Source organism: Rosa rugosa, chromosome 6, assembly GCF_958449725.1.
Source record: "Rosa rugosa chromosome 6, drRosRugo1.1, whole genome shotgun sequence".
Classification (NCBI taxonomy): Eukaryota; Viridiplantae; Streptophyta; class Magnoliopsida; order Rosales; family Rosaceae; genus Rosa; species Rosa rugosa.
Genome location: NC_084825.1, coordinates 29263713 through 29283843, shown reverse-complemented (window position 1 = coordinate 29283843; position 20131 = coordinate 29263713). Strand labels below are relative to the sequence as shown.

General features: G+C 39.9%; 2 protein-coding genes across 2 annotated transcripts in view; both read left to right on the top strand.

Annotated features, from left to right (window-relative positions):
• Positions 1 to 20131, top strand: part of LOC133718472 (F-box/kelch-repeat protein At3g23880-like) — a 101241-nt gene that overhangs the window by 17812 nt on the left and 63298 nt on the right. The gene's annotated exons all lie outside the window — the stretch shown is intronic.
• The window catches only part of LOC133718470 (F-box/kelch-repeat protein At3g23880-like), a 32046-nt gene that overhangs the window by 6013 nt on the left and 5902 nt on the right, over positions 1 to 20131 (top strand). The gene's annotated exons all lie outside the window — the stretch shown is intronic.

Below are 20131 nucleotides of genomic sequence, written 5' to 3'. Positions count from 1 at the left end.
TTTTATGTCGACAAGATAAATACGTACCTGTGTTCCTTGCTGTAAGTATTGTAATTTAGTTCCATTTTAGCAAAGTAATTGGGAGGATGAAGATGAGCGCTTGGAGTTGGAAATGACGATGAAAGCTTCAAGTTAGAGAAGACGATGTTCCTTATGGTGTTTGGCGTGTTCTTCTGTTTTTTTTTTTTCCTTTTGATCATGTAAACGAGTACAGTATTGATAAGAATAGTACACCTTATTCTATTATTCTTCTTCCTCTTTTATTTCTTTTTAGTTTCTGTTGATTTTGATTTTCCAAATTTTAATTTTTTTCTTTTAATGAAGAAAAATTTAAGGATTAAATACTTGTTACTCCTCAAACTTTTGCCTGAAAAACAGTTTAGTCCCTCGCCTTTCAAATTAAACTGGATAGTCCTTATTCTCTCTAATTCTTATATAACAAGTCTAAAATGATCTAAAATGACTATTATGCCCCTCATTTTCTATTATTATTATTATTTTAATTTTTTTCTCTATTTTTTTAATTTTTCTCCCCTTTTTTTTATACTCTCTCTCGCTCTCTCTCCCTCCCTCTCTCCTGGCCGCACGGTCTCTCTCTCTCCCTTGACCTCTCTTCTTCTTCTCTTCCTCTGCCATCACCGGAGACCACCACTTCCGGCCACCATCTCACCACAATGGGCCAGGCCGGCCTCACCCTCACCGCGCGGACCCCTCCGGCAAAAAACGCCCTCCACACCCAGTCCGTCCGCTCTACGTTCACCAGCGGCACACTCTTCAGTCTCGTCTCCGATTCCGTCCACTCCTCTCCTCCGAAAAACGGCTGAATCGCCAAGATCCCGACCACCTTCAGATCCCGAAACTCGTGCCCTCTCGCTCTGATCGCCACGTGGTGCGCTATGTTCCCGTCGGCGCTGTCCCCGGCCAGAAAACACTGCCCGAGATTCGCGCCCTCAAACAAGCTGCTTTGACTGTCGTCGATGAACTTGAGGATGTCGAAACCGTCGTCGTACTGGCACGAATATCGATGCTCCGACGCGAGGCGGTAGTTGACGGAGACAACGACGGCGGGGAGCTCGTGAGCGAGGCGTTGGCAGAAGGGAGTGGAAGCGCGGTCGCACCAGAGACTGTCACGGGCTGATAGGAAGAAGCTCAAGAGGACCTGGCCCATTGTGGTGAGATGGTGGCCGGAAGTGGTGGTCTCCAGTGATGGCAGAGGAAGAGAAGAAGAAGAGAGGTTGAGGGAGAGAGAGAGACCGTGCGGCTAGGAGAGAGGGAGAGAGAGAGAGTATAAAAAAAGGGGAGAAAAATTAAAGAAATAGAGAAAAAAATTAAAATAATAATAAAAATAGAAAATGAGGGGCATAATAGTCATTTCGGATCATTTTGGACTTGTTATATGAGAATTAGAGAGAATAAGGACTATCTAGTTTAATTTGAAAGGCGAGGGACTAAACTGTTTTTCAGGCAAAAGTTTGAGGAGTAACAAGTATTTAATCCAAAATTTAATTTCTGATTAGAAGTATGTAATGCCATGTCATTTCTACATCACTTGGTGTTGTGTTGGCATTATTCAAACAATAAATTTGAACTATTAGATTTTTAAAATCTAACGGCTCATAAGGTGTGTCAAAATTTATGTAAAATATGGTGTTTGAAATGTAAAAGAAAAGATTTACTGACTATAGTTTGGGAAGAAACAGGTCAAGCAGGGAGATTAAGAGGCGTATCAAGTTCTAATAAAAATAATTGTTAGCCCTTGGAAGTCTGATAGTTGTTTGAGTTTTGCTAGGAACTTGTTATCAGCTATGATGCACGGATACGACAAAATGGCTTCGTATCCTGTATCGATCCGGGATACGGATACGATACGCGCGGATACGCGGATTCAGATTTGGGTATGGTCTGGATACGTGCATATCCTATGCAACGTATATATGTAAATAAACCGCATACGCGGGGGTAATCTTGACTTTTTACCATTAAAAAAAACAAAAACACAAAACACTACAGATCGAGACCTACTCTCAGCGCCGCTTCGATCAGTTGGTCGTTCACTCGCTCTTCTCTTCTCCTCTTCTTTGCAAGTTCCAGCTAAGATCAATCAGGCTTCTCCTCTTCTTCGATCCGCTTGGAGCTTGGAGCTTCAGTTAGACTTGCTTCCGGTACGTTCTCTGTTCTCTTCTTCTTAGTTCTTAGTTGCTTCTTACCCATATGAACTTGATTGCTTCTTTGAATGGTAGAAGTTCTTCGATTCGTTTGGGTGTGATGCTTTCAATCGTTGTACTGATAGTAAGTCTCTGATGGTTTCTGATGCTTTCAATTGTTGTACTGATCAGTAAGGATCTTATGGAGTTATGGGTTAATCTTGGGTGTTTCTAAATGTACCCAGCAAATATCTTAACACACCCAGCCCTAAAATATTGTGTTTAATTTTTCCAAATTTACCCTTAAGTAAAATACACCCAGCTAAAAACCCAGCAATCTTCTAGGCAGCAAGCACCATTCAAACCCAGCAAGCATCATTCAAAGTTTCAAACCCAGCAAACATATACTCGATATAAACCTAAATGTCATCTCCATCATCACAATTAAGACTTGAGAATTGAGACCAAAGAGAGAAAACACTAGTTTTGTTTCTAGAGGAGCCCACTGATCAGGAACTTTCATGAATCAATCAAAGTCATCAAACATACTGCCAACAAAAATGTGTGATCTGTCCAGCTTGTATCCATGAGTCTTCTCCTTGGCAAGTTCGGGTTCCAGAGTAGTATTGAACTCAATGAAGTAGCACATAGCTCATGGTCTACTACTGCGTTTTGGGTTCAAGAGGCATCCAAAATCCATCTTCCTTGATCAGTGGGCACCAGAAGGTTATTGCTAGCTTGCTGTAAATTATGTGAATGACATTTCAAGCTTCTCAAACTTCTCAATCAGAACCACCGGAAGGTTATATCAACAACGATTATGTTGCCGAACTTGGACTGCAGCTCCGAATTCGCATCGTTGCCGATTCCTTCATCATCACTTGGAATGCCGAAGGTTTCTCCATGAGGGAGATAGATAGAGTTGAGGTCCAATTGCAAGAGCAATTCCTAGTCTTGTCAACGTCTCTTGGATCTAGTTGCTGGGTTTGTAAATCAAAGTAAGGGTAAAGTTGGAAAGTACATGACAATATTTTAAATGCCGGGTGTATTTAGATATTTGTTGGGTACATTTAGAAAGACCCTTAATCTTTCTGTTTTTTTTTTTTTCGACTAGAAGGGTCTGATGGTTTTATGGGTTTGATAATAAAAGGATAAGGATATGGATTTTATGGTTTGATTGTTTTATAGCTTGATTGTTCAGTTTAATTGTAGATAATGTTGTCGGCAACTTTAAATGATATGCCTTAAAGAAGTTTTTTGTGGATTGTGAAATATGTATGAGAAACATTCATTAGTTGTTGACTTGTTGAGTTGTTGCCACTTGCCACTCATTCCGTAACATCACAAACATGTTTTTTTTTTTTTGAATTGACATCAAAAACATGTTAGGAAGAGGATAAGTACAAAAATACAAAATGATAGTTGCAATGGTCAGTAAAACCTCACCCAAAAAAAAACATGTTACTTTTTTTTTTTTTGAGAAAGAAAAACAACCTTTATACACGGATTTTGCCGTATTTATGGATCCGACCGTACTGTATCCGGATACTAGTACCCGTATGAGAGCTTCTTAACTTATCAGCATTTATGTTTCTTTCAAAGCTTTGTTTTCTCTCCTTCCTATTATATGCAAGCTTATCAATTGAATGTCTCGGTATAAGAAGGTCTCGGTAGTTCTTTTATCAATTGAATGAAATACAAAGCTTGAGCTACTGTTACAGAACTCTCTCTCTCTCTCTCTCTCGCCTTCTGTTCTCCTTAGAGCAAGTTCACCCGTTGGGTCACCGGGTCACCTACTATTCACTACTTTTTAGTGTATATTTTCATTCTCTGGGTCACGAAATACACTGTGCCCGTGACCTAGGGTACGAAATACATTGTGCAGGTCACCATGGTGACCCAGAACACTGTACAGGGTGACCCAGGGCACAAAATACACTGTGCTCGTGACCCAGATGGTGAAATTAACACTAAAAAGCAATGAATAGTGGGTGACCTGGTGACCCAACGGGTGAACTTGCTCTTACTCTCAGCGGGTGATCTGCATCAAAAAACGCACCGCATCGGCCTTCCTCCAAATTCAAAACTAATCGCCACCAATTCCATGGCGGCGGCGTTCATCAGCGAGCTCTTACCAGTGTCGCTGACCTCGATGGTGTCCTTGATGAGATACTGGCATGGCTACCGGCCAAAACTTTGATGCGATTTCGCTGCGTCTGCAAGTCATGGCGTGCTCTGATTTCCCATTCTTATTTTGTCACCAAGCACTTCAACTACGCAAGCACCGAGAAGACCTCCAGGCTCTTGATATCAATGAGTCCGCTCGAATCCCTAGACTGTGAAGCATCCAAGGATTTATCCCTAGACTGTGAAGCATTGAAGGACTTGAAGGATGATGGGGATGCTCATCTTGTAATTAGAAAGCTCGAATTTCCGGTAATGTTCCCTAATTCCAGTGATAGAGAAATTGTGGGTTCTTGCAATGGGCTGATTTGTGTAGAAATTGACCAGAAAGACATGGTGTTATGGAATCCATGTACTGGAGAATCCAATTTGTTGCCAAAACGTCCTGGTCAGGTCTCGTCGCAGCTTTGCGGAGTTGATTATGATCTCACTGCGAAGTTTATCGGATTTGGGTATGATTCCACTAATGAATGATTATAAGGTAGTGAGAGGATACAGTTTTAGAGTTAAGGGTTCTGAGGAAACCGTGGTTCGGGTTCATGACGGACCCATGAGGGTCTCGATTACTTTAACTTGGCAGGGCGCAGTTGCTTGTTAAATGGTGCTCTGCATTGGTTAGAGGCTATATACACTGTTCTTCATCCAACAGATTCAAGGATTATCTCTTTTGATTTAGCTGAGAAAAAGTTTCAGGAGATGATTCCATTGCGCTATCATGCCTGTTTTAGTTATATTTTTACTCTTGGAGATTGTCTTAGTGTATATGAATATGGCTTTCTACTCGATAAGATCATCAGGTTTAGAATATGGATGATGAAGGAATATGGGGTCAAGGAATATATTTTACGTGAAGATTCTCAATTCTCACTCGTGACACCTCTGTGCATATTAGAGAATGGTGAAGATTTGATCGCCGGGAGATGTGATTTTCACTCCTTGGTATTATATAGCTTCAAGGAACAGACATTTAGGAATGTTGTTAGGACCCACAACAGATGGCAATTTGATGCAGTCATTTACCGGGAGACTCTAGTTTCACCAGTCACCAGTGGTATTGCAGACATCTAAGATCAACACTGTGAGTTTTCATTTGCTCTTTTTGTCGAATATGATTGACTAAGTAATAAAAACTAAGTTTGACCCTTGACAAAAAAAAAAAAAAAATTTAAGGTCATAATAGTGCTCTTCTTTGTCTTTGATTATTTTGGTGTATATTAACTTTAAAAGAGTCAGTACTATGCATTGGTATTATTGCCTATTCTTACGACTTTTCTTCTTCACATTCTTGTAGACAATAAGCATATTTGCTGGAAAGCTAAGTTAAGCATGCATTCTTCATTCTTCACCCTTAAATTTTGGGAATCTGACATGTATGATTAATTTATTTTTTATTTTGCTGATGAAAACTATATTCGAATCGATGGATTTCAACTTTGAAGTTGTTCTTCGAGCAACCTTATTGTTGGAAGTTGGAATTGAAATGCCTTTTAATCATGTTCTTAGGTTGGTCATGGTTACTGGAAACTCATTCGTATGCTGATTCTATTTTCCACTTCTGATACTTTTTATTAGAATTTTAGATATATTACCAAATTTATATTGATTCAAATGGTAAAACTCTACCAACACTTTTGGAAACCTCTTCAGAATTGCTGAGTTATGAACAAATCCAGTACTAAGCCTCACAGAGTTTGTGTCGTCTTCATTTTTCTGATTGTGTAGTTTTAGTTATTTGAAAGTTGCTTTTGCGAATTTAGAGGATAAGCAATGCTGCAATAGAAGTTTGGTTTTGTTACTTTTCTGTACTAGAAGGAACTGTATCCGGGGGCATATGTATTTGCGCCTAAAAGTTTAATGATTTGGCACTTTGGAACAATTGGAGGCCTTTGGCAGTGGACTCAATATCTCTCAAATAGAAGAATGTAGACTGAATCATTTGTTTTATCTTTGTGGAGTTGAGCAGAATGCTACTATATTGTAATATAATGGAACGTAACTCTTGACACTACAAAGTTTGTATTCTACTTCAGTGATCTGTGGAGTTGGTTTCGGTTAAGTTCCCCACATTTGTTGATTTCCCAATTGTCAAATTCTAATAACCTGATTGTTAGTCTTTACTTCAGCTATGAAAACAATTACCGTCATGATTTCGAATGATTCTGACATTTTGGTGTGTATTGAATCCAACTTCTCTTGTGCAATCACTACTATGTACATTTTCTGGTGCTTGATAAAATTTTCTATAATCTTGACCATTTGCGGCATATCCACTTTGTTTGTTTGTTTTTCCATAGTGATAATTGTTTCTCGTTTTTTGCCTAAACAACCAAGTGAGAAAATAGATTGCGTAACTGATTTTGATTTTGAGTGAATGAAATGCTTGATACTTACTCTTTCCTACTCTTGACTGTCAGATTTGTGGGGAGCCAAAATGTGAGCACCATGCATGATCCCCAAGGAAATCTCCAAAATGTTTGAACCATGTTGAAGCTGCTGCCAGAGGTGAAGAGCCCAGTTGTAATTGAAGGTGGAACTCAGGAAAAGGTGCTTGCATTAGATAAAAAGATAAAATGATATATCTACCAAGATAGCAAGTCAAAAAATATGAAAGAACCTCTACATTTGGGCAGGCCAAACATCAGTAATCACTTTAATTTGTAGAAAACTTTTAGCATGGTCTTGTTATTAAGCAGGGATGAATTGATTGGTTGCATTGGTAAGTCTTGCCCTGTGAGGTGTGATTGTCTTGGTTGTTTTGTTTACTTTGATGAAGTATAACCAAGCATGTAATTCTCGGGCAAGATGGGTTCCATACAAGATAAGATTGGTAGGAAACCGAAAAATAGTAATGAACTTGACTTAAAGCCTCACAAAATTTTTCTTAGGTATTAATTCATTATTATTTCTTTTTTATATTTAGACATCCAATTGGTTCTGCTCTCCTAAACCCTAGTCGTTTCTGGTTTTTTTTACCACTGCTGCTTTTCAATGTCATCTACCATCGACTTCACTAATCATTGCCATCAGCTTTTGGGAGTGGGCTATGCGCTGGCATCTGTGGCGACCTTGATAGTCGTCCGCTAAGGATCATCTGTGGTCGACGAAGCCAAAGCCAAAGCCAATGACAATCTACTCTACCGGCGACTTCACCGCTGCCATTACCCACTCCACCGGCTACTTCAACACCGCCATTAGCCACTCCACTGAGACCATCAATCTGGCTCCGACCAACCAAGTCCTTTACGCCAACCTCCAAATATTCTATGGTGGTGGCTCTGCTAGGGCCATCTAGATCACTGGGAAACTAAGTCACAACAGACTCGGCTCGACAGTTGAATTAAAGGGATGAAAGCTGTAGTGAGAGATGCGCTTATCGTCAATCTAATACTAATCGGTTTTGGACGAAAGAGGCTTGATGGCAATGAGGATTGTTGTTGCTTTATGGGGAGTTAACGAAGTTGGAGATGATGTCGGAGATAATGGTGGCCCAAAGCTGCGTCGGGGTTCCCTGGTGACGGGCCTTGCGACAGATGGAGACGTAATGTGGCGGCACTATCGTGGCTCATCCTGCAACCTAGCTGAGGAAAGGGGCGACGAAGAACTACTATGCAGGTCTAGTTCTTCCCACCAGTTTCTGGGTTCCAAGGGCTTGGGTGCTCAGAGAACTTGGGGTGCCCAGTGTCTTTAGGATTTGGCCCGAGTGTGCAAAGAAGTTTTAGGTTCTTTCACGGGCCCATGTTGCAGCTAGGGTTTAGCCTTTGGGCTTGGGCTTTTGGCGGTTGATTTTGGGCTTTGTTTTTTGTTATTTTCTTTTAAGGCGGTGGATGGCTTACTAGAGTTAAATCACTCTTCTGAGGTTGAGAGCTACGACCCTAAGGGATCAAAAAACAAGAATCCTAAAGCTAAGAAGTGTGCTGCTGAAGAAGTGTTGCAGTTAACTTATCTTTGCAAATCTCCTAGCTCTAAGGGTAAGGAAAAAATTTACTTTTTTTTTGTTTAAACCTAGCCTATTACTATGCATTGTCTGGTTCATAGTTGAATAGGCTTATTTTATTAAGTGAGCAATAAAAGTCTAATGAGTGGACCTATCCCTATGTACCACTATAGTACCACCACAACTTCTGATCTGTCTATAAATGGCAGCAGAATGGTATGTAATAGCCATTCTGACTTGAGTTTATAATCAATAAAAATCTATGTGATGATCTATTCAAAAAATATATAGATACATCCATTTTCTTTTGCACGCGGTCTATTTAAGAAGCCAAATTCGTTTTACATGGTCTAAAATCTCGTACAAAACACAGATTGGGATTTCAAGAAGTACCCATCAAATCCTTGATGTGATTCCATTGTGTCTACAAGTCATGCGGTTCATAATGAGGTGGCTATAGGGTTTGTTAGTTGACCGATAGCCAACCAGTTAGCAAGATTATCTATAAGACGTGTATAGAGTCGTTGATGAAGTGGTGGTGAAATTTGTCAATTAGGTTATAAGATCACTGGACAATGTGGCACTAAGTTAATTGGTGAGGTCACTTATTAGGCCACTGTCGAGATGCTTGTTGGGCACTGGAGGGAGCAAGCTGGCAATGAGTTAGAATTTGGTAGGTTTGACACTTCAACGTACTACCATGCCTAGAACCACTTAGAACAAAATCACTTTTAATAAAATACAAAGATACTCAAGTACACATATGTTCACTTGGTTACCAATGATCATAAAATCTATGGTCAGGTCCCATTGGATATAAAATAAAACAAGAGTGTTTGGTAATTTTTTTATATTTTTATTCTCACCTCACTCTTCCATGATTTCGACCGTAACTTTTATGGCGTTAATTATTTCAAATAACTAACAGAACATAGTTCACTCACAATTTTTTTTATAATTATTTTTTAAAATTTGTCCGGATCAAAACTTAGCCTTTTTTAACCACTTGGTGTAGTGTGGTTGATCGAGTGACCTAGCGAGGAACCCTCATGTCTAGTGTTCGAGTCTCAACTCTCACTAGTTTACGACCAGCAAGTTAGAGGGCCTTTGAATTCGTGCACTTGCGATGGAGGATTAGTCTAGCTTTGCTGTGATATCCAGAATCCTCGTGTCTAGCGTTCGAGTCCAAACTCCCACCAGTTTGAGCCAGCAAGTTTGAGGGGCTTTCTAATTTGTGCATCTGCGGCGGGAGATTAGTCTGATTTTGCTAGGATAGCCTTGTGGACCTCGGTCTGAGTACTTACTGGATGAGTGTTTTACTAACTCGCTAGCTTAGCCGAGATTGCTTACTACCACACTCAAAAAAAGAAAAAAAAAAAAGAGTTGGGATTTTTTTTCATTTTATATTCAAAAACGTGCTACTAGCAAAACGCATTTCAATCTTACCTAGCAGACTGCTTTGCTAAGGTTTATGGGAGAGCGACGTCTCTCCTTACATCTGCCGTCATCGATGGCTTCCTTCCTATTAGCTTGCCTGATAGTCCTTGTCCTTTGTTCTCTCTTAGTGATTCCGTCTTTTGGTGACGGCTTGGTGGTGGATCGAATTGGCTTTGGAAGTGGTGGGGACCCGCTTGTTTTATCGAAGCTTGGGTCTGGCAGTATGTTCCCAGATTCGATGTTGGGATCGGGTCAAAGACTCTCTCTGATCGTGGAAGGTGAGGGGTTTGATGGATCTGATTTTGGGTGGTCCTTAAGTCCGTCTAGGTCTAGACCGGTTTGAAAACTGTCTTGGGGATTTCACTGGCCTCCTCTTATTGTTACTGTGTGGAGTGACAGAGAGGTGGTTGGTCAGGATATCATGGTTGGTGCTCCATCTGGGGATAATGGTGCTCACTGCAATGAGCGGAGCTGTCTTCTTGTGGTGACGAGTTTAATCATGGTCGTTTGACTGGCGTTGGGTTCTAGCATGTCTTCTTTGGTGGTGGGTGTGGTCTGGACTCCTCTTACGTCGGTGGGCGTGGTGGCTCTTCATGCTACGGAAGCAACGTCTTTGCAAGGGCTGGGGTCATCATGTTGGCTAGGGTTTTCCTGGGGTGGCGATCCCAGATTGGGCTTTGGGCCTTTCTTGGGTGTGGTTTTAGGTTTGTTTAGGCTATAGCTTTTTTATTTTTGTTTTACTTTGGGGCTTGCATTCTTTTTTACAAAAGGGTGTTAGGTCCTTTTCTTTTTTTGAGTAGGAAAGATCGACAAAATATTAGTAGTTTCTTGGTTAATTTTATTTGTTCTTAGGGCTACTTAGTTTCTGGCTTAACTAAAAAAGGTGGGTGTGCAAGGAGTGTGCTGAGTAGTATGTTTGTGTGAGGAGTCTGCTAGTATAGTGTGCTCTACGTAATGATTTTTTTTTCCTGACAGTCCTATGGACAAGTCATTATCGTACTGCTTGCTGAATTGCATAATGGATTATCTTTTCAACTACTAAAAAAAAAACTCATTTCATTTCAGACCAAAATGACACACTTAGAAGGGAGAACGCAGTGGCTGAAGAGCTGATGAGAAGCTGTTGAGAGAGCAGAAATACTGAGACGAAAATAAACCAAGATCGAACTCAAACTCCAACATACACAAGAATTCGAAGATCCCTCCTCCAAAACGCACCGCATCGGCCTTCCTCCAAATTCAAAGTAATCGCCACTAATTCCATGGCAGACGGCGGTGGAGTTCACAAGCGAGCTCTTACCAGTGTCGCCAACCTGGACGGCGTCCTTGATGAGATACTGGCATGGCTATCGGTCAAATCTTTGATGCGATTTCGCTGCGTCTGCAAGTTATGGCGTGCTCTGATTTCCCATTCTTATTTTGTCACCAAGCACTTCAACTACGCAAGCAAAGGCTTCACCGAGAACACCTCCAGGCTCTTGATATCAGTGAGTCCCTTTAGATATTGTGAAGCATCCATGGATTTGTCCCTTGACTGTGAAGCATTGAAGGACTTGAAGGATGATGGAGATGCTCATCTTGCAATTAGAAAGCTCGAGTTTCCGGTAATGTTCCCTGATTCAAGTATTAGAAAAATTGTGGGTTCTTGCAATGGGCTGCTTTGTATAGAAATTCACCAGAAAGACATGGTGTTATGGAACCCTTGTACTGGACAATCCAATTTGTTGCCAAAATGTCCTGGTCAGGTCTCTTCACAGCTTTGCTGATTTGGTTTTAATGCCACTATGAAGTTTTGCGGATTTGGTTATGATTCCACTAATGATGATTATAAGGTAGTGAGAGGGTACAATTATAGAGTTAGGGGTTCTGAGGAAACCGTGGTTCGGGTCTTTAGTTTAATCAGGTTCATGGAGGACCCATGAGGGTCTCGGTTACTTTTTCTTGGCAGGGCCGGGGTGCTTGTTAAATGGTGCTCTGCATTGGCCAGAGACCATATTCAATGATTTTTGTGCAACAGGGTCGAGGATTATCTCTTTCGATTTAGCACAGGAAAAGTTTCAGGAGATGCTTCCATTGCCCTCTCAGGCTGGTTTTAGATGCAACTTTATTCCCGGAGATTGTCTTGGTGTATATGAATATTGCAATGTGGACAATGAGATCATCTGGTTTAGAATATGGATAATGAAGGAGTATGGGGTCTAGGAATCGTGGACTGAAGTTGCTTCTTTAGATATTTTACGAAAAGATTCTCAAGTCTCACTCGTGACGCCTCTGTGCATATTAGAGAATGGTGAAGGTTTGATCGCCAAGAGATATGATTTTGAGTCCTTGGTGACGAGGTTGGTGCTCTCCTCGTCCACAGCGTTTGATCAAGAAGTCAGGTCAAGGGACTCCCCAACGACTGCACCCCACGGTGCTGGCACGCCTGCACATTCAAAAAGAGACTGTTTGCACGTTAGACTGGTTTTGGAGCCAAACACAGCCACCAGAAGATTAAAGCAGCAATGTTTGAGCTCTATCTCTCTCACAATCTGAGCGAAGAGTCTACCTTCGATCATCGATCTTTTGGTTAACAACCAACGACAGAAGATGAAACCTGCAAATTCTGAACTCTTTCTCCCAATTCCTTCGTCTTTTAAGCAGATCCAGGATACGTTCCCTGTCTCTCACTATCTCTCCTCGAGTGAACGAAAGAAAAACACTCTCTCTCCGTCCAACTCGGAGATTTTGGAGAGCGAGTGAGCGAGCGAAAATATCTAGAGCTGTCTGGCAAGGCAGTAACTAAAGAAAAGAAAGAGGGCAAAATCACCATTTCAAACCCGAGTAAACAGCCATACAGTGAGAGGAGAGAGTGAACAGCCATACAGTGGAACTCATCTTTGGTATATAGTAAATTTCTTTTTTGTTCAAGATTTGACATTGCGTGGTTCATGTTGAACACATGAACTTCATTGGAAGCCCTTAAAGAGTTAAGGGAAGCTGCTAAACACATGAAATCCGAGTTTGAGATGAAAAATCTTGAGAGAACACAGTTTTGTCTCGGTTTGGAACTTGAGTACCGTGTCGATGGATGCTTAGGCGTTCTGATAATGTTAAGCTTTCAAGCACACTCATGATCGTCCGTTGTCTTGACCCTAAAAATGATTCGTTTCATTCTAGGGATGATGACAAAGACGTGTTAGAGGCAGAAGTGCCCTACCTAAGTATAATAGGCGCATTATTGTACTTAGCGTAATGCACAAGACCGGACAACTCATTTGCTAAACTTGTTAGCTAGGTATAACTCCGAGCCAACGCGACGCCATTGGACTGGTGTAAAAGATATTTTTGATGCTTGAGATGTACGATTGATATGAGCTTGTTCTATCCCTGTAGAGAGATGATGGACTCGGACCCATCACACACAAGAAACACTGCCAACCTTGGCCTGCGTTCTCTCTGACCAACACAAATGTCGTTCCCAAACTGGTTATGTGTTCACCATGGGAAAGACTGCGATATCTTGGAGGTCTACAAAACAGACCCTTATTGCTACATTTTCAAACCATATAGAGATTATTGCTCTTCACGAAGCTGTTGGTGAATGTATATAGCTGAGACCCATAATTACTTATGTTCAAAGTACTTGTAGTTTGAAGTCTACCACAGATGAGCCTCCAAGCATTTATGAGGATAATGTTGCTTGCATTGAACAAATGAAGCAAGGCTACAATAAAGGTGACAATACCAAGCACATATCGCCCAAGTTCTTTTATAAGAAGCAAAAACAAACTCTCCTCAAGATCAAAGTGAACTATGTTCGATCTGAGGACAATGTGGCAGACTTGTTCACTAAGTGATTGCCTAAATCCACTTTCGAGAAACATGTTGCTAGCATCAGTTTGCGGAAGTTATCCAAACTAGATGTCTACTTGTATGGTCTCAAAATGTGAAGGGTGTGTTGTACTCTTTTTCTCCTTCAACCGAGATTTTTTTTTGTCCCACTGAGTTTTTGTTACTCGGCAAGGTTTTTGACGAGGCAACGAGAGGAGCACTGACGATTGGGCGACACAAGGGAGAGTGTTTAAGGACACCTGGATTATGTGTCTGACCCAAACTCTAGTTACTTGTCCTAGTTGTAATAGGGTTTGTGTTACAAATATCTTCTTAGATATCCTACATTGTACAATTATGTTTTCTTGTAAGACTCTAATTCTTTGCTTGTAATCCTCTATATAAAGAGACCCTATTATGAGTATTATCAATGGAAAAACAATTCATTATCTCCCAAATTCTCTCTGCTGTTCCTACATCCCCTTTTCCTAAAACATTTTTAATAGGGCTAAATACTGTTTAATCCCTGAACTTTTGCAGAAAAAACACTTCAATCCCTCGCCTTTTAATTTGGCACGTTTACTCATTGTTCTTTCAGTTTTACACCCAATAGGTCCATTCCGTTAAATTGTGCCGTTAACTTTCTATTTTAAGGATAAAATTACTATCATAGCCCTGACTTTCTCTCCCTTTAATTTTTTTAATTGTTTTTATTCTTCTCTTTTATTTTTTCTTTCTTTAATTTTTTAATTGTTTTTATTCTTTTTTTTTTCCTTCTGATTCATACCAATAAAATTACTATTTTTTAAATTGTTTTTATTCTTCTCTTTGACACGTTTACTCCTTGTTTCTTCTATTATGACTAATTTTATGGGGTGTTTGGGTGAGCTGTAGAAGAAATTAATTTGCTGCTTGAGGCCAACAAAATTAGTCATAACTTTTAATACGACTTTTATTAATTTTTTTAATTGTTTATATTCTTCTCTTTTATTTTTTCTTCTGATTAGCACCAATAAAATTACAAATTTTTTAATTTTTTTTTATTATTCTCTTTAATTTTTTTTTTATTGGCACCAATAAAAGAGAAGAATAAACACAACTAAAAAAAATTAGTAATTTTATTGATGCGAATCAGAAGAAAAAATAAAAGAGAAGATTAAAAATAATTTAAAAAATTAATAAAAGTCGTATTAAAAGTTATGACTAATTTTATTGGCGTCAAGCAACAAATTAATCTCTTCTCCAGCTCACCCAAACACCCAATAAAATTAGTCATAATAGAAGAAACAAGGGAGGGACTATAATACTAATTTTCATCCTCAGAAGAGAAGAAAAATAAAAGAGAAGAATAAAAATAATTAAAAAAATTAAAGAGAAGAATAAAAACAATTAAAAAAAATTAGTAATTTTATTGGTATGAATCAGAAGGAAAAAATAAAAGAGAAGAATAAAACAATTAAAAAATTAAAGAAAGAAAAAATAAAAGAGAAGAATAAAAATAATTAAAAAAATAAAAGAGAAGAATAAAAATAATTTAAAAAATTAAAGAAAGAGAAAGTCAGGGCTATGATAGTAATTTTATCCTTAAAACCTATAAGTTAACGGCACAATTTAACGGAGTGTAACCGAATGGACCTATTGGGTGTAAAACTGAAAGAATAAGGAGTAAACGTGTCAAATTTAAAGGCGAGGGACTGAAGTGTTTTTTCATCAAAAGTTCAAGGACTAAACAATATTTAGCCCTTTTTAATAATTAGATACATCCAATTGATCTAAACAATGGAGAATTTTAATGACTTCTGCTCTCCTAAACCCTAGCTCTTTTTGGTTTTTTACCACCGCTGCTTTTCAACGTCTAATTATCATCGACTTCACTAATTATTGCCATCACTATCATCCTGCTTCATGGGAGTGGGCTATGTGCTAGCATTTATGGCAACCTTGATTGTCATCCAATTATCCATCACCAAGGATCATCTGTGGCCGACGAAGCCAAAGCCAATGGCAATGCCATCTACTCCGCCCGTGAATTTAACGTCGCGGTTACCCACTCCACCAATGACTTCAGCGTTGCCATTACCCACTCCACCGAGGCTATCAATCTAGCTCCGAACAACCAAGTCCTTTACGCCAATGTCCACATATTCTATGGGGGTGGCTCTGCTTGGGTAGATCTGGATCGCTGGAAAACCAAGTCACGACAGACTCAGCTCAACAATCGAATTAAAGAGATGAAAGTTGTAGTGAGAGATGCGTTTTTCGTCAATTTGGTACTAACAGGTTTTGGAGGGAGGAGGCTCGATGGCAATGAGGACTGTTGTTACTTTGCTGGGGATTTGACAAACTTGCAGATGACATCGGAGATGATGGTGGCTCGAAGCTGCGTCGGGGTGCCCTGGTTCATGGGCCTTGCAATAGATGGAGGCGCAATGCTAGCGCTTGTGAGAGGCCGCACTGCCGTGGCTCACCTTGCAACCTAGTTGGAGAAGGGGGGTGAAGAACTGTGATCGATGAAGACCTACCCACCCGTTTCTGGGTTCTAAGGGCCTGGGTGATCATAGAACTTGGGGTGCCCAATGTCTTTAGGGTTTGGCCCAAGTGTGCAAAGAAGTTAGGGTTCTTTCACGGGCCCATGTTGTAGCTAAGGTTTGGCTTTTGGGCTTGGGCTTTTGGTGGTTGATTTTGGGCTCTGTTTTTTGTTATTTGCTTTTAAGGTGGTGGATGGCTTACCAGAGTTAAATCACTCTTCTAAGGTTGAGAGCTAAGACCCTAAGGGACCTAAAAACAAGAATCCCAAAGCTAAGAAGTGTTGCAATTAGCTTATCCTTGCAAATCTCCTAGCTCTAGCTTTAAGGGTAAGGAAAAAATTTAGTTTTTTGTTTAAACTTAGCCTATTACTATGCATTGTCTGGTTTATAGTTGAATAGACTTACTTTAATAAGTGAGCAATGGAAGTCTAATGAGTGGACCTATCCCTATGTACCACCGTGGTACCACCACAACTTTTTGTCTGTCTATATTTGGGAGAGGAAGGGTATGTAATATTCATTCTGGCTTGAGTTTTATAATCATTGAAAATCTAAGTGTTGATTTATTCAAAAAATATTTAGATACATCAGTTTTCTTTCGCATCCGATCTATTTAAGAAGCCAAATCTAAAATCTCTTACAAAACACAGAAAGGAGTTTCAAGGAGTACGTACCCATTAAATCATTGATGTGATTCCATTGTGTCTACAAATCATGCGGTTCCTAGTGAGGTGGCAATAGGATTTGTTAGTTGGCTGATAGGCGACTGGTTAGCAAGGTACCGATTAGACGTGTATAAAGTTGTTGATGAAGTGGTGGTGAAATTTGTCAATTAGGTTATAAGATCGTCGAACGATGTGGTCGCAATTCAATTGGTGAGGTCATTGATTAGGCAACTATTGAGATGTTGTTGGGCACTAGAGAGAGCATGTTGGCATTGAGTTAGAATTTGGTAGGTTTGACACTTCAATGTATTACCATGCCTAGAATCACTAAGCACGCTCACTTTTATTAAAATAGAAAGATACTTAAATACATAGATGTTCACTTGGTCATTAACGATTATAAAATTTATGGTCAAGTATCATTGGATATAAAATAAAACAAGAGTGTTTGGTAGTTTATTATTCTTTTTATTCTTACCTCACTCTTCCATGATTTCGACGGTAATTTTTATGGTGTTAATAATTTCAAATAACTAAAAGAGCACAGTTCACTCACAAATTTTTTTTAGATCCGTTCGGATCAAAACTTAATTTTTTTTTTTTAAACCACTTGGTGCAGTGAGGTTGATCGAGTGGCCTAGCATGGAACCCTTATGTCTAGCGTTCAAGTCCTAACTTTCACCAGTTTGTGGTCAATAAGTTTGAGGGGCCTTCAAATTCGTGCACCCACGGCAGGGGATTAGTCTGGCTTTTTTGGGATATCCATAATCCTCATGTCTAGAGTTCAAGTTTCAACTCCTACCAGTTTGTGCCCAGCCTGTAAGTTTGAGAGGTTTTCATTATAATCTCGTACCACTACTATAATACCATTTTTTCCAATATCACCTCAAAACACACTATCAATGTTGACTTTCAGTCTACTACGGGGATGATATATACTTCCACTTGGTGAGCGACCTCTTAATTCTCTTTAATTTATGGGTTAAATACTGTTTACTTCATGAACTTTTACTCAAAAAACACTTCAGTCCCTGTTCTTCTAATTTCACACGTTTACTCCATGTACTCTCAATTTTGGACCAATAGGTCCATTCCGTTACTCTCCGTCCAAAAATTCCGTTAATCGCTGACATGACAGACTTTTTTGCGGTAAAATGTCTATTCTACCCTCATTTTTTTTAATTTAATTAATTATTTTATTTTTTTCGAAAAAGTTTTTTTTTTTTTTTTGGTCTCTTCATCTATTCGACTCCTCCTTCCTCAGATCTCTCTCTATCTTTTCCTGGTTAGCATTAAAGACAAAAGCAGCTTCCCTTCTCCTTCTTCCAACCCAACATGACTATGAAATCCCAATCCCTAAACCTCAATTTTCCCTCAAAATTAACCAAAGCAGCGAAAGCCCAATTCATTTCAGGGATGAGATTGTGAATTGAGATCAGTCAATTTGGTGGGGTTGAGTTGATTTTGTGGATTCAGGTGACTCAAAGCCTCAAACAATCAAACTCATCTTTCGATTCAAAACCCAGAAACTCACCTCAAATTCCCAAACTTTATCAGTCCCGGACCTTGCGCATACCTCTGTAGGAAGAGCCATGATTCTGTCGCCCTCTGCCTTCATCCTCCGCATTCTCTCATAGTGACACAGTCTCACTCTCGGCCTCCACCTTGATAGCTTGCATCAGCGTGTTCTCGTCCAATGACAACCATTTTTGCACAAATCAGTAAATCTAGCTGTAACATGGTCCAAATCTCTAGTTCCCGAATTCGAATTGTTGAATGCAGAAACCTCCGGCTTCGTATCTTCCATGTTCAGCACAACAGGTGGACTCATCTAAACCAAATTTTCGTCGGCACAGATCTGTGTGATTTTTCAGTATGAGAGGGAGAGTAGACCCCGAGGCCCAATAACGAAAACGACGGTGTTTTCAGGGATCGGAATCAAAATAGAGGAAGCAGAGCTCTTTCTCTTTCTCAAAGGCTGAAAGAAACCCTATCTTTCTTTCTCTTTCTCTCTAATTTTTTTGCTTTGTGGGTTGTTTTTATTCTTTGGAGTTGGTTTCTTTGGGTAATGATGCTCTATGTTTCTGGAGGAGAGAGAGAAGAAGAGATCAGGCATGCTAAGAGATGCTCTGGAACAGAGACGAAGAAGGGCCGAACGGTTGCCGAAGTTGAACTAAATTCAATCTTTCGAAAATGTGAACAAGATATGATTGATGATAAAAATATAAATAAATAAAAAGATAAACAGAAAGAAAAAAATTTAATTAAATTTTAAAAAATGAGGGTAGAATAGACACTTACAGCAAAAAGTCTGACACGTCAGCGATTTAACAGAGTTTTTAGACGGAAAGTAACGGAATGGACCTATTGGTCCAAAGTAAACGTGTGAAATTAGAAGGACATGGACTGAAAGTGTTTTTTGAGTATAAATTTAGGGAGTAAACAGTATTTAACCCTTAATTTATTATGCACAGACTTATACTTCTCTTCTTGAGAACTCGCCTTAACTGACATATTCAAGGGATTGAAGCCGGCCCCTCGTCCAAACAATAGTGTTCCTCTATGTCCACACCACCCATAAAGAAATCAAGAAATTCCAAGCTGCTCCCCAGTAAGCATTTCGACCATCTCTCATACCCAATCAATAATGAAGGAGTTGGGTGGACTCAAGGTTTGAGATTAAGAGGGCTATTCGACCAAAAGACAGTAATAGCATGACAGTCCTTGAGAGATGTTTCCCATCTTCAAACGAATTCAAACAAAAAACGAGTGTGCATCTAGTTGAATCCTCTTTGCAAGGGTAGCCCTAGTAGGTAAAATTCCTTTAACCAGATGTCATGCATGCATACGTATCTTGGGTGGAACATTCACGCTCCATAATCTCCTCCAGAACTTGTCTTTTTTAACACTAGATCCAGCCAATTAACGAGGATGTTCTAGCAGCCAAATTCTCCATTATTATTGCTACATGGTAATCGTTCTTAACACGGTAAAGTCCCTTTGTACATGCTATGGAAGTCTTCACTAGGTTTGGCACTATCGGCTGGGGCCCATCGGTACTCCCAGGTACTATGTCATGGGCCGGGTTCACGATCCACCATGGCAGGGCTCATATGGGATGCCACTCAGGGCACCCAGGGCCCGGGGCAAGGCCAGCACAGCCCATCTAATTACACAATAATAGGGCTGATATGGCATCAAAAGAACAACCTGTGTCCCACATCAAAGATAAGGGAGACTCCTTTCCCATGCTCGAGTATAAAGGCATTAGCACAACCACCTTTTACGGGTAATAACTCCTTATCCACTATTTGTTTGATCCACATATATATATTAGTTTCTCACTCAGGCATCAGAGAGGCGTAAACCGTCCGGTACGGTTTATCCCTCTAACGCTGTGCTATTGATTCAGGATTTAGGAGTTGA